Source organism: Acomys russatus, chromosome 11 (genome assembly GCF_903995435.1).
Source record: "Acomys russatus chromosome 11, mAcoRus1.1, whole genome shotgun sequence".
Classification (NCBI taxonomy): Eukaryota; Metazoa; Chordata; class Mammalia; order Rodentia; family Muridae; genus Acomys; species Acomys russatus.
The window spans coordinates 26,790,667-26,803,417 of NC_067147.1; the positions used below are offsets into that span (position 1 = coordinate 26,790,667).

At 36.2% G+C, this 12,751-nt stretch overlaps 1 pseudogene; it reads right to left on the minus strand.

The window, feature by feature from the left end:
* Positions 1–849: 849 nt before the first annotated feature.
* Positions 850–4,809, minus strand: LOC127195326 (60S ribosomal protein L7a-like; annotated as a pseudogene).
* Between the last annotated feature and the right edge of the window lie 7,942 nt (positions 4,810–12,751).

Genomic DNA, 12,751 nt, shown 5'->3' on the forward strand with positions numbered 1-12,751 from the left:
AAAAAGAAAAGCCCTATGATTCATATCTGAAGAACAGGTAGCAGGAAGCAGTTTACGTTCTCTAGGGTACTTGAATTATTTTAATAAGTTTCAACACTCTGTGTGGATGAGTTTTAAATTCAATGCAAAGATGAATAGGTGTGAAAACAGCATAAAAGTAACTAAAAATGTTACTGCAAAATGTATTGTCTACAAAGGTATTTTTCTGAAGAAAAAATCACATCAATAAAGTAGCTGCCATATTTTTAATGAGTACTATTGTATGTGACTATTAGAATCTGAAAAATTAATTATTTAGCTACTCTCTGTATTATCTTCAAATTTATTGATTGATGGATCGATTGCTTGATTGATAGCATGAGATTTGGGTCCTAAGGGCCCTACCCTTGAAATACTTCCAAATTCCACTCAAAGATAATTATAATTTGATAATCATTGAAATTCATTCATTCTTGTGAGAATAATAAAAAGTAATGTATAGTGCTGGGGACAGGCCTACACTTGCTATTAGGCATGGTGTCATTCTGCTGCCCAGGCAGATATTTACACTCACTCTCCCCTGTTTCATTCTCCGAAGTCTCTGGTAGTTTACAGGCACAAGCTAGGTCACAGGTTAGTGTATTATTGTCACAGTCTCTGACTGCCTGCATTCCTTCCCAATGGAGAATTATTTTCACAAACAGATTTTGTTTTCTCACTCCAAGGCACACACACACACTCACACAAATATTAACCCATTGGTGCCTTTTGGATTTTGCGTTGTTACGTGTTTTGCCTTGCCCTTTCCTTTCCTTTACTGTTTTTAGTTTTGTAATTATATTTGTATACAGAAAGCTTATCAGTGTACATTTAACCCAGTTTAGTGGCGAGTTCTTTAGCCTTTGCCTTTTCCAGCTTGGCAATGCGAGCTGCAGGTTTAGGACCCAGGAAGTTGCCTCCCCAGTAGCGGTGGATCTCATCGTATCTGTCATTGTAATTGGTCCTAATAGCTTTCACCAGCTTAGCCAGAGCTCCCTTATCTTCCGAGTTAACCAGTGTGAAGGCAACAGTGGTGCGAGTCTTCCTGTGGACCAGCCTCCCCAGCCTGGCCTTTCCCTTGAGGATGCAGTAGGGAACTCCATCAACACAGGGCAGGTAGGAAAACCACCAGCTCAGTGAGGACTACATCGTAGGCAATCACCACGAGCTGAGCCTTCTTGTTCTCCACCAAAGTGGTGACTGTATTGACTCCTGCTCGAAGGACAGGTGGCCTCTTATTTAGGAAGTCCTCTTTCCCAGCAGCTTTCTTCTCCGCACGGGCCAGCAGGCTTCGCTTCTTCTCCTGCTTTGTCTCTGGCCTGTACTTGTGGGCAAGCTTAAGCAACTGGGTAGCTGTTTGCCGGTCCACCGCCTGGGTGCATTGGTTAATGGCAGGAGGTACTTTGAGCCACTTACAGAGTGGTGTTTGCAGCTGCAGCCTGATGACGAAGCGTGTGAGATCTCGTTTGGGTTGGATATCCTGATTGATGCTGAAGTTCTTGGGCCTTTTCTCAAACAAAGGATTAACCACCTTTTTGGCCTCATGTTTCCTCACGGCAGCGGGGGCTGGGACCACCTTCTTCCCCTTGGTCTTCTCTCTCTTGGTATCTTGCTTAGCTAGAGGAGAGAGTCCTTTCTTTCCTTTAATTGAATTATAATATAATTTCCTTTAGTTCTTTGAGTATTCCAATATTATATTCCATTTGTTCTTCCTAATAATAATAATAATAATAATAATAATAATAATAATATAATATAAAGTAATGGTAGTAATATTTTGATTACTTAAAATAATTATGTAATGTGTATTTTATGAACGTTTTACATAGATTAAAGTTGAAACTTATTGCAAATGATTTTGTGAAAATATTGAAATCAAGGGACATAAGTAAGTAAAAAATTATAATACATTTTATACTTTGTAGAGAGAAATGATAAGGGGAAAGAACTATCTTTCTGAGGTACACTTGACTTACATCTAATTACAGGAAACATCTCAAAGGTATAAAATCGCATTGGTAAGAGTGCTTAGATATGTATTTTTGGAAACTTAGCACTTAGGCAAAAACACAGGATCAGCCTGGTAATAATCAAAGCATCAACCAGAAAGTTAACACAAAACAAGTTCACAGAGTATCTAAAGAAGCGAGATAACCTTGAAACATCCTGCAGGAAAAGAGTTCTTGTCCTAACTATCCCAGAAAAGACATTTCTCAAAAGTAATGTTTTATTAGAAAGATAAGAAGCCACAATTCATTAAAAAATTAGTAGTAATGCAATTAAAATATCTATTAGGGCAATAAGCTTTGAACAAAGAATATTAATGTGTATTTGTAGTTGGCTCTGATTCTATCTAACTGCAGACAATTCAAATTAAAAATGGAAAGGTCTTCATAATTAAAATAGCAAAGTCTTGATGTCTCTGTGTAGACTTGTGCATTGTATCACTCATACATTGAAAATTAAACCTAAATGATTACATGTCAAAGAAAACAATCTCTAAAATTTAAAACAGGAGTTAACTTCTGTTACTATAAAAAGTAATTAATTTATTTTGCAGATTATATAGATGTACATTTGAACTAAAGGGGATGCTTCCCAATTATATACTCCTATATTTTTCCAAAAAAGTAATGTGGAATTTAAAAATAGAAAATAAAATTTAAATTTCACTGCTTATTACCAGTTTGGAGGACAAAGACATAAGCATGACCACAGTGATGACGGACATTGGCTGAGATGTTCTGAAGATTATACATGGATTGGAGATATCGCACTGGAAGAAAATAGTAGCCAACATGATCATGCTTTTTAGATGTCTCTTATTTCATTTCCTAATTACCAAATCTTATATACACATGTTTCTGTGTGCATGTTCCATCATTTTGTATTTAGTCAGTTAAGAAGGGACAAATGTATAAGATGATGAGGTCATACGTTAAGCTCCAGGACAGGAGCAATAATTCTTCCAGGTTGTTATGCTATTGGGCCCACTTTTTCACTACAGGCAGATAAAATAAAATGTACTAAAGACAATGTAGCAGTTCCAGAATATAACTAGAGGTAGTATAGGTTTATAGCCTTATGTAAAATAAAGGGAAAGTGTTTATCATCAAAATTCAATCTAAAATATACCAAATGGAAAGAAAAGAATTCTTACTAAACTCCAAACTGGGGTTAAAAATCAACTTTTAAAAAGACTGTGAATAAACATACTAGGTACATTAAAATAGCAATAAAATGAGTGTTGATAGTGTGTTGGACAAATAAATAATTGTAATATATCATATCAATCCAATGAACAACCATAAGCATGTTTATCACAAAAGACACAGCAAAGTATTCAATAATTTAATAAAGTACTGTGCACTCATGAGACAATGACATTAGAAACAGGGAGTATGACAAAGGTCATGAATGACATGCTCATAGGTAACTTCATATTAAATGATAAAAACATGAAATTGTTTCCTCTAAATAAAAATTAAAACAGGAATTTCCACTTTCGTTATTCATATTCAGTACAGTGGTCCAAGTTATAGCCGGAGCAACGAAGAGGAAAAAATTAAAAAGGAAAGAAAAGGGAAGCCAGAAATAAAATAAATGGCATCCAAATATGAAAAAAAAAGATTCATATTATCTCATGTTGAAGATAACAAGTGCGAGTCACCCTCAAATCCTCCCAGAAGCCTACCTTGTCTTAGTTCTCCAGCTTACCACAGAGATGCCTCTGTCCAAGGCATCTGTGCTCCTGCCCCACTCACCCCAGGTCTGATCTCCACCCTCATTTCTCTCTGCACTTTCTCTCCTCCTTGTTCCCTGTCTTCAGTCATTACCTCTGTCTATTCTATTTCTCCTTCTGAGTGATATTTAAGCATCTCCCCTTGGGTCTTCCTTGTTACTTATCTTCTTTGGGTCTGTGAGTTTTATTATGTTTATTCTGTACTATATGGCTAAAATCTGCTTATGTGTTTCTGAGTCTGGGTTACCTCACTCAGAATTATCTTTTCTAGTTCCATCCATTCACTAGTATATTTCACGATCCCCTTGTTTTTAATAGCTAAATAGTATTCCTTTGTGTAAATGTACCACCATTTCTTTATCCATTCTTCAGTTGACATTTGGTTGTTTCCAGTGTCTTTCTATTATGAATAAAGTTTCTATGAACATAGTTGAGCAAATGTCTTTGTTTTATGGTGGAGCATCTTTTGGATATATGATAAAGAGTGGTATAGCTAAGTCTTGAGGTAGAACTATTCCCAATTTTTTGCAAAAGTGCCAGATTGATGTCCAAAGTGGTTGCACAAATCACTTAAAGTATAGTAAGCTAAATATTTTGTATAATTATGTTCATTATAATAAAATAGTTCCTAAGTGAGAAACATTTGAAAAAATAGCATAGATGAAGAATTTAAGGAGGCTACCATAGTGCTTGAAGACATGAAATGAATATAGTAGACTAGGAATAAACTGAAATTTAAAAAAATACGCATGTGGGGGCACACACAGGTATTGTTCCATTTACTGTTTGCTGGTGAGTAGAACTTTTCTGAGGAGGTACATAGAAACCGAATATCTCTGCAGTTCTGCCCAAGAATCAAATTAAATTAAGGCACTGCATGCAACTCTGTGAAGAGTGTAGGGCCAGTGTAACGTAGGATACTTACATTGCCCATTATTCAAGCCAAAGAATTTACATTCAGTACTTCCATGATGTGAGTTTCCTTGCTTTGGATAAAAAGTGTGGAGGCATTTGAATCCAGAAACACGGCTGATCTCACAAAGAACCATATCCAAAGACCTCCTAGGTCTATGCGATCTGGCTGAAATACAAACAGGCCGTGAATTACAGTATTATCTGGCTGGAATGCAGACACACCCTTAATACATGTCTTTAATCCCAAACATCTAAGATTTTAGTCAAAGTTTTAAATTCTTTATTTACTTTAAGTACATAGTTCTGAGGTCTTTTCAGTTGCAGTATTGTCTACGTAAAACCACGTCTGTACGGATGGTTTTATTTTATGTCTCACATTAAATATCTCTCTGCTGGGATCTAACCTACTGTGATGCCATGCGTAAGAGAGTAGGAATTAGACTTCATGGTAGTTGTTGGAAAGAATAATGAAGAGAAACTTGCCATGGCTGACAGAATACTAGGAGAGAAAGAGAAGGGAAGAAGTTAGAGAAGCAGACTGAGTGAGCGTGAGGGGCAGAAGTAACGACCAGAGCGAGGCACACGCAGCCCACTTGGGAATCAGCTTTCAGTGAAGGAGGAAGATTTCTGAACTGTTTCCCACATATGGTGCTGCTCAAGTGCAGAGTGGTCCCATTATGATGGAGCATTTTCAATCTCGCTGAGTACTGGATTGTGGTGTTAATTTCATGCACCATTTCTTGTCAAAAAATAAAATATAGGATAAATAAATTTATTGGAATATAAAATAACCTGTTCATTTGACTAAGTGTCTTTATTTTTCATACATTAAATATGCTACATATACAAAATAGTGCCTCATTTGCAGCGGCCCCATGAGTATTTTCTAGGTAATTATTTTGAAAATTGAATGCTTGAGTTGGGCAGTGTGTAAAGATGCCCATCTCTTCTTGCTTTCTTCAACAGACTATCCAGGGCATTAACAAGCTTAAAAAGAAAAAAACAAACATGGAGAGTGACAGTCATAGCTTCAGTGTGCTATGATTTTCTTTGTAACATTTTTTTTTTTCTGAACTCTCTCGGGAACACTGTGGTTAATTTGGTGAATTTTTTTTTTATCAAGGCTCTATCATTTGTATTAGCTCATGTGCTTAAAGAATGAGATAACTAACTCTTTTAATAGGTGTGACTGTAGAGTCCTAGGTCATTAAGGAATGCACAGCTGTGTACCAGAGGAGCAAAGTTTCCAAAAATCTAACCTCCACATATGTGATATTTTATTTTACTTATCCTTGACTGACTTGGCATACAATATCCTAAGACAGCGTCAATTCAATAATCCTATCTCAAAACTACTTTGTAAAAGTTAGTATAGTGATGCACACATTTAATACTTGCACCCTGCACAGGAGTTTAAGCTAGCCTCTACTATGCAGGGAGTTCAAGGTCAGGCTGGGATACATGATACCCAGTCTCTAAAATCAAACCAAACGAAACTTGTAATGGCTTTGTGATGTGGAACAGTAGTTTTGTGGAAGACATTTCCTCGGGGTAGCATGAATTTTGTCACAATTCGATTGACTAGTAAAACATCACGTACTCATTTTTTGAAAATGCTATTGTGTAAGCTAAAACCACTATTGTTTACCTTTTCAAAAGGAATATTCATTAACTTCTCATCACATTTAAACCTCAGTTGTTTAGATATTTCTTTTGGGCTAACACTGACCTGGACCTACTCATCTCTTAATCAAAACACCCAAACATTAATGAATTAACTGTTTGTTTAGTACCTGGGTATTATAGGTTTATAATTTTGACACATAAAATTAGAAAATGAAATAGCTAATGTAATCTTAGTACTTTACTACCTCCATGGTAGTTGTTCTCTAATTAAGTATAAACACTCAAAAACTTAACATATTTATTATATCTGGAAAAATGAATATTACATACCACAATTTTAGTTTTAAAAAACCCCTATATGAATACATGAGTCTAAAACCTATTTCTACTCAAAAGTAAATGGCTTAAAATAATTAACCAGGAAAACAAAGAGGAAGAGGAAAAAGTAAGGAGAATCTTAGTCCCTCTAAAATTGACAGTGCTAACTACAGGAAATGTCAACCAAAGCAACACTGAGAGGAGTAAGTAGGTTTTAGGTAAATACCTACTTATAAGCCACACCCTTTTCTAAACACTTTGTATACAAATGCCTTACATCTTTAGCATAGTATTTTTAAATGTGAAATGCATTGTCAAACAGGTCTCATTGACATTCAAAAGCAATAAAAATAATGAGGAAAACGGTTAATAATTTCATTATATTGGTCTTTTCTATTTAGTATTGTGAAATGTATTGTTTGTAATTTTATGTGGATTTTCTTTATTAATTTCTGATTGCCATCTGGGCCAAGCAAGTTTGTTGAAGAATGCCAGGCTGTGAATCTGCTCCAGACTTTCTCTAGATATGTTCTAATCTTAACCATTAAGTTCAGGAGTAAGTCAAGAGACTCAATTTAAAGTCAAGATTGCTTAACGTCACCTCAGAGTATTTCAGAAATGTCAAGGGAATCTCTGATCAAGTCCCATAGAGCCAAGGATGACCCAGACTCAGTGCATCCATATTTTGTTGGGCTTCTCTTTCCATCTTTCCATTTGTTATGTAAACACGTATTTCTTCAGTAGTGTATGAGAGCATAGGCAATAGCAGGTATTGAAAAATGTACAATGACATTTTTATGACTATAAATGATATGTGGTTACAATATTGGACAGCAATTAATACAGTAATAAGGTATACAAAATTACAATTCATACTGGTGATCAAGGCTCAAATTTGAACATCTAAACTGAGAAAATTGTCTCTTTTTTTTCCACAACAAAATGATAAAAATTATTTCTACTAATTGTTGCAGTCTTCGTTGTGGAATGCCCTCAGCCTATGAGCTCTGTCTATAATCTAAGCCGTAATAGTTTGACTTCCGAGTCAAAAAGCGAGCTCTGTCACTTTGCCCCTTGACCCAGGTGTCCTTGGGATTTGCTTCTGCTTCTGCCACATGATAGAATTGTCAAAAGAACAGGAAAACTAAGCCTCAAGAGGAGCTATAGGCTGTCACTGCTTTTTAAAGACTGGCCTATTCCCTGACAGTTTTATACACATCCGTAATAAAAAATCAGATGGTTTGGCCTCCCATTTATCCTCTCTATTTGATGAAACTTTTTTTGTTTCCAATAATCACCCTACCCCCTCCTGGCTTGTCTTTTTGTTGTTGTTTTGGTTCCTGTTTTGCTTTGTTTCATTTTTGAACCGCCAAACTTAATTAGGATTACACCCATGAGCATGAGTGCTTGGTTATAAGCTGGCATACACACAACCTTTCTGAGGTTATAACATCAACAAAAATGATGCCTCTTCTTCCAGTGACAGTTAACTGTTGGCAGTACGTTTCGGAGAAATGGGAGCCAACACAACCTGTGCTAAAACACTGATGGTCCCAAGCCTAGGCTGGACTTGGGATAGTATATAGAGTAGTAGTGACTGGATAGGTACAACAGCCATATCATGGCCTGCAGGCGTTTTTCAGCACTTCTCTCTATCCTCTCATACTTGCAATCTTTCTTCTGTCCCCTCTTCCATGATGTTTTCTGACTCCTGAAGGGTTGTCATAAATGTACCATTTAGGACTAAGAACTGATTTCTTTATTCCCTTAAGACTGACCACTGTGTAAATGACTGTCAGTGAGGCTGCTGTGCAGTGAAAGAAGGAATAGGATGCAGTGAATTGTCCTTAGCCAATTAGACCCAGTGACTGTCAGCAAAAGCAGCATACCTCATTGAGTCAGAAACGATGAGGAAAACCCATCTGAGCCCAACCCAGGTTACTGACATGGCACTTGGGAAATCATAAATCGACCATCAGGTAGCTCAGGATCCTGAGATTTTTCCAGAACATGGAAATAAGATAGGCTTTCTGTCATCCTAGAACTGCATTCAATTAGCACATGATTGCTAGGTACTTGGAATAGGCATAGTTTTACCTATTAAGATACAAAATAGTATAAATTGAAGACCATAGCAACAATAAAGCTTTGATGAAGAATCTTAAAGGGAAAAAGGAATGTATATCTTTTATCCAATATCTCTCTATTGCTAGGGAAAAGCTTTCACAGAAATATTAGTCCATGTGCACTTTAAAGTAAGACAGGACTTTTCTTAATAAATAGAATTTTTAAAAATCAAAAGACTTTTTAAGAAAGATACAGAATGATATTTTAATAGCACCTATTTGCAGCTCTATATTTTATTTTCTCCTTCTCTTCTTTAGAACAATTAACTAATTCCTCAGAAAACTATAAAGAATACAGTTTTATATCCTAAGTTAGGAGATGCTACACTATCTTCTGGATTTACATTTAATGAAGGACTTGTTTATAAACCAGCATATGTATAGAAATGTTCCAGAGCCTAGGAGCCTCACCAAGTGGTTAGTAAGCATTTGCTATAGGCGTGGCTTTATCTATCAGGACACAAATAGTATAAGCTGATGGCCATACCATCAATAAAACCTTTATGAAAAATCCGAAGAGAGAAAAGGAAACATACATCATCTTGAAAAGAAGAAGACTCTACAAGACAATTTACTACAGATGCAAGGGAAATGCCATATTAAATCAATTTCAGGAAGTTATTCAATAGGACAATGATATGCAGAAAGAGCAGGCCAGCTTGGAAACAAAACAAAACAAGATGAGACATAAAGTCAATATGCAGAGATGAAAAAGCATCTAAGTGAGATCGGAAAAGATTGCAATAAAACTAAAATTGTACAAGTTGGGTAAAATGCACACAAGATTTACTGGAGAGAGTTACTGACTTGAGAAAATGGAATTAGGAGATAAAAACCTGCAGAATTTTTCCAAGAATGAAGAGAGGAAATAAGAAGAGAAATGACATTGGGGTGAATTTAACAGGAACATTGTGGACCACTTAAGCCATGCCAAGATCTCTTTCTGATAGCTCAGACTGTAATCTTATTGCCATACCACCCATGATGTCGGCACTATCATGACTTCAGAGAGACAGGGAGCATCAGACACTGCACTGTGTGGGTGGAAATATCAATACTCAAGCAGTAACAAAAGACAAGATGGTCTGACTCCCAAACTCATACCCTCAGCACAGTGTGCTGCGGCTGCTCTGCTGCTTTGGGAGAATCAAAATCAAACAAAGTATTCAGATGCTTTAGACAAAAAAGAGAAAGAAAAAGAAAAAGAAAAAAATCTGTGTAAGTAGGTTAAAGAAACTTAATGAAACATAAGCAATTTTAGACTACTATAAGAACAACGGTTAAGTAAAATAATAAAACAAAATTGTGACTTAATGTGTCATCACACACACACACACACACACACACACACACACACACACACACACACACCATGACGTATGGAGAGGACTGTGTTGGGAAGCATATGGCGTAAAGGACATTAGAGGGAGGAAATGAATCATTGGTGTGATCATATCTCATTGTATAGAAGTAGAAAATTCTCAAGAACCAAAAATGTAATAAAAATTTATCTTCAATATAACAAAAATTGTCTATGTTCTCCAACAGACACACACACACACACACACACACACACACACATACATACATACACACACAAAGCTAAGAAAATCAAGCAGAGAAACAGAGCCAAAAAAAACTATGGTGAGGGTATGACAACAATGTATCATAATATCTATCACATTTTCACTAGGTTATTAATCAGGTACATGTCCAGTCACAGAATGATGCCATTTGTATGGCATAGGCATTGTAAGCCAGCATAGTAGCTTAAACATGTAATCCTAGCACTCTAGAAAGTGAGGCAAGAGAATTGGTGGCAGGCGGGTTGGAGACCAGTCTGTTCCAGGCAGAGAGTTCTAAGCCCATCTTAGCTATGGCTTGGTATTCTAGAAGCAAAACTAAAGCACAGATATTGTGATGAGAAGTTTGTGATTCTTAAAGGAATGCTAATATTACATCATTAAATATGCTGCAAACTAGGAGTATCCCAACAAAGAGGATGTGGATGGCAAAAATCTGAAAATGAATATAAATTTTATAAATAAACAGAAAACATTCGGAATTCCAAAGCTCAAATTATGGATACTTAAGCATAAAGTGAGTTCTCACTCTCTCTGTGTGTCTCTGTGTCTCTCTCTCTCTCTCTCTCTCTCTCTCTCTCTCTCTCTCTCTCTCTCTCTCTCTCTCTCTCTCTCTCTCTCTCTCTCTCTCTCTCTCTCTCCCTGCACCTGTCTTCAATTAGGAGAGAGAAAAGAGATGACTGAGAGAATTCCTGCCTCTTTTCTAGTATTCCATATGTTACCACATTTGAAAAAAATGCTTCTGTTAGTGCTTTAATAATTTCATACTATGTGTCTTTGACCATATTTGTTTCTCTACTGCAGATCCTCCTAGTTCATCCAATCACCCAATCATCAACTTCTTCATTTCTCTCTCTGTCTCTGTCTCTATCTCTATGTCTTTATCTCTCTCTCCATCTCTGTTTCTCTTTCTGTCTCTCTTTTTCTGTCTATTCCCCTCTCTCACCCCTCTTTCTCCCTCTCTCTTTTTCTTTAATTATTATTGTTACATGTATACAGACACATAATATATAAATGTAGAAAATTAAACCTGTTGATACCATTTAGTGGGGCTTCTTTATATGTTTTTAGGAATGACCTTCTAGAACTGTAAAAACAATTGAGGGCCTTTTTATGGGAAAGAAACGCCCCTCATTAATTTGCCTGTAGTTCTTCATCTAAGGGAGTGGCCTTGTAAGATTTCTTCCATTCATGATGGCGTATTAGTTAGTGTTTTTATTGGTAGGCCTTGTTTAGGCAGCAGCAATGTTGGGATTTCAGGAGTATACATTCTCTAACCTATGTAGAAGACACATCACTCAGCAGAATTGCTTTTCTGTTTTTTGTAATCTTCCTGTTACTTCCTCAGTGATGGTTTCTAAATCTTACATGTAAGGGTTGTGGGCTGTGTTGTAGATATATCAACTGGGGTTGAGCCCCCCACTGTCATTTATCCTCTTCAATTGAATAGGTTGTGGATATCTATAATAACCCAAGCCTATGCAAAAAGAAGCATCTTTGATGAGGAAGGTGAGAGTTACATTTACCTGTGACTGTAAAACTAATATGCATAATATAAATTATACTCATTAGCAAGGTCTGGTAAAGCCATGAAACCTAAAAGAGAACACATTTTACATCTTATAGTTCATTGTATAGAACTTTATACATTGGAACACTTAACAATAAGAAAATTTACAAAATAAAATATTTACTTCAAATGAATAAATGTACTCACAAACATATGTGAGGCTTCTGTTAGAGAAAAAAACTGACGGAAGAATATAGGAAATTTTACAATCTCTTCCAAAGATGTCCTAAGCAGATTAATTTTGAACATACTTCTAGAATACATAAAGCAGATGAATTGCTTTGCTTGCTTAGGTCAAAATGAGGGATAAGAAACACAGCTCAGGAAAATGGAGAGATGTAAGGGAAGATAACTTACTGCCCTTGTAGAGGACTTAATTTTGATACTTAACACCCATAAAGCAGCTTGTAACCATCTGTAACTACAGTTCCAAGAGACCTAATGTTCTTATCTGGCATCTGTGGTGAACAGACTCATACATGTTGTACAAACATACATGCAAGAAAAAATGTTCATACCCATAAGATAAAACTAAGTAATTCCTTAATACTATACAAATATGTCTGCAAAGGAAAAGGTGTCAAATAAAAATCCCATGAGTGATAGACACAGGAGACTATTCATAACTATGGGATAGAATAAAAGAATTGAACTCAACTAAGATAATGAGAGAGAGAGAGAGAGAGAGAGAGAGAGAGAGAGAGAGAGAGAGAGAGAGAGAGAGAGAGAGAATATCTTTAGCTCTTTAGTGAGCAAGTGGGAATGAATTTTAATGGGTGGTGTCAGTCAATGCAATCAGTACACATGTGTTGCTTAGCAGCAGTTTCCAAAAAGGCTTTCCCATTCTCATACT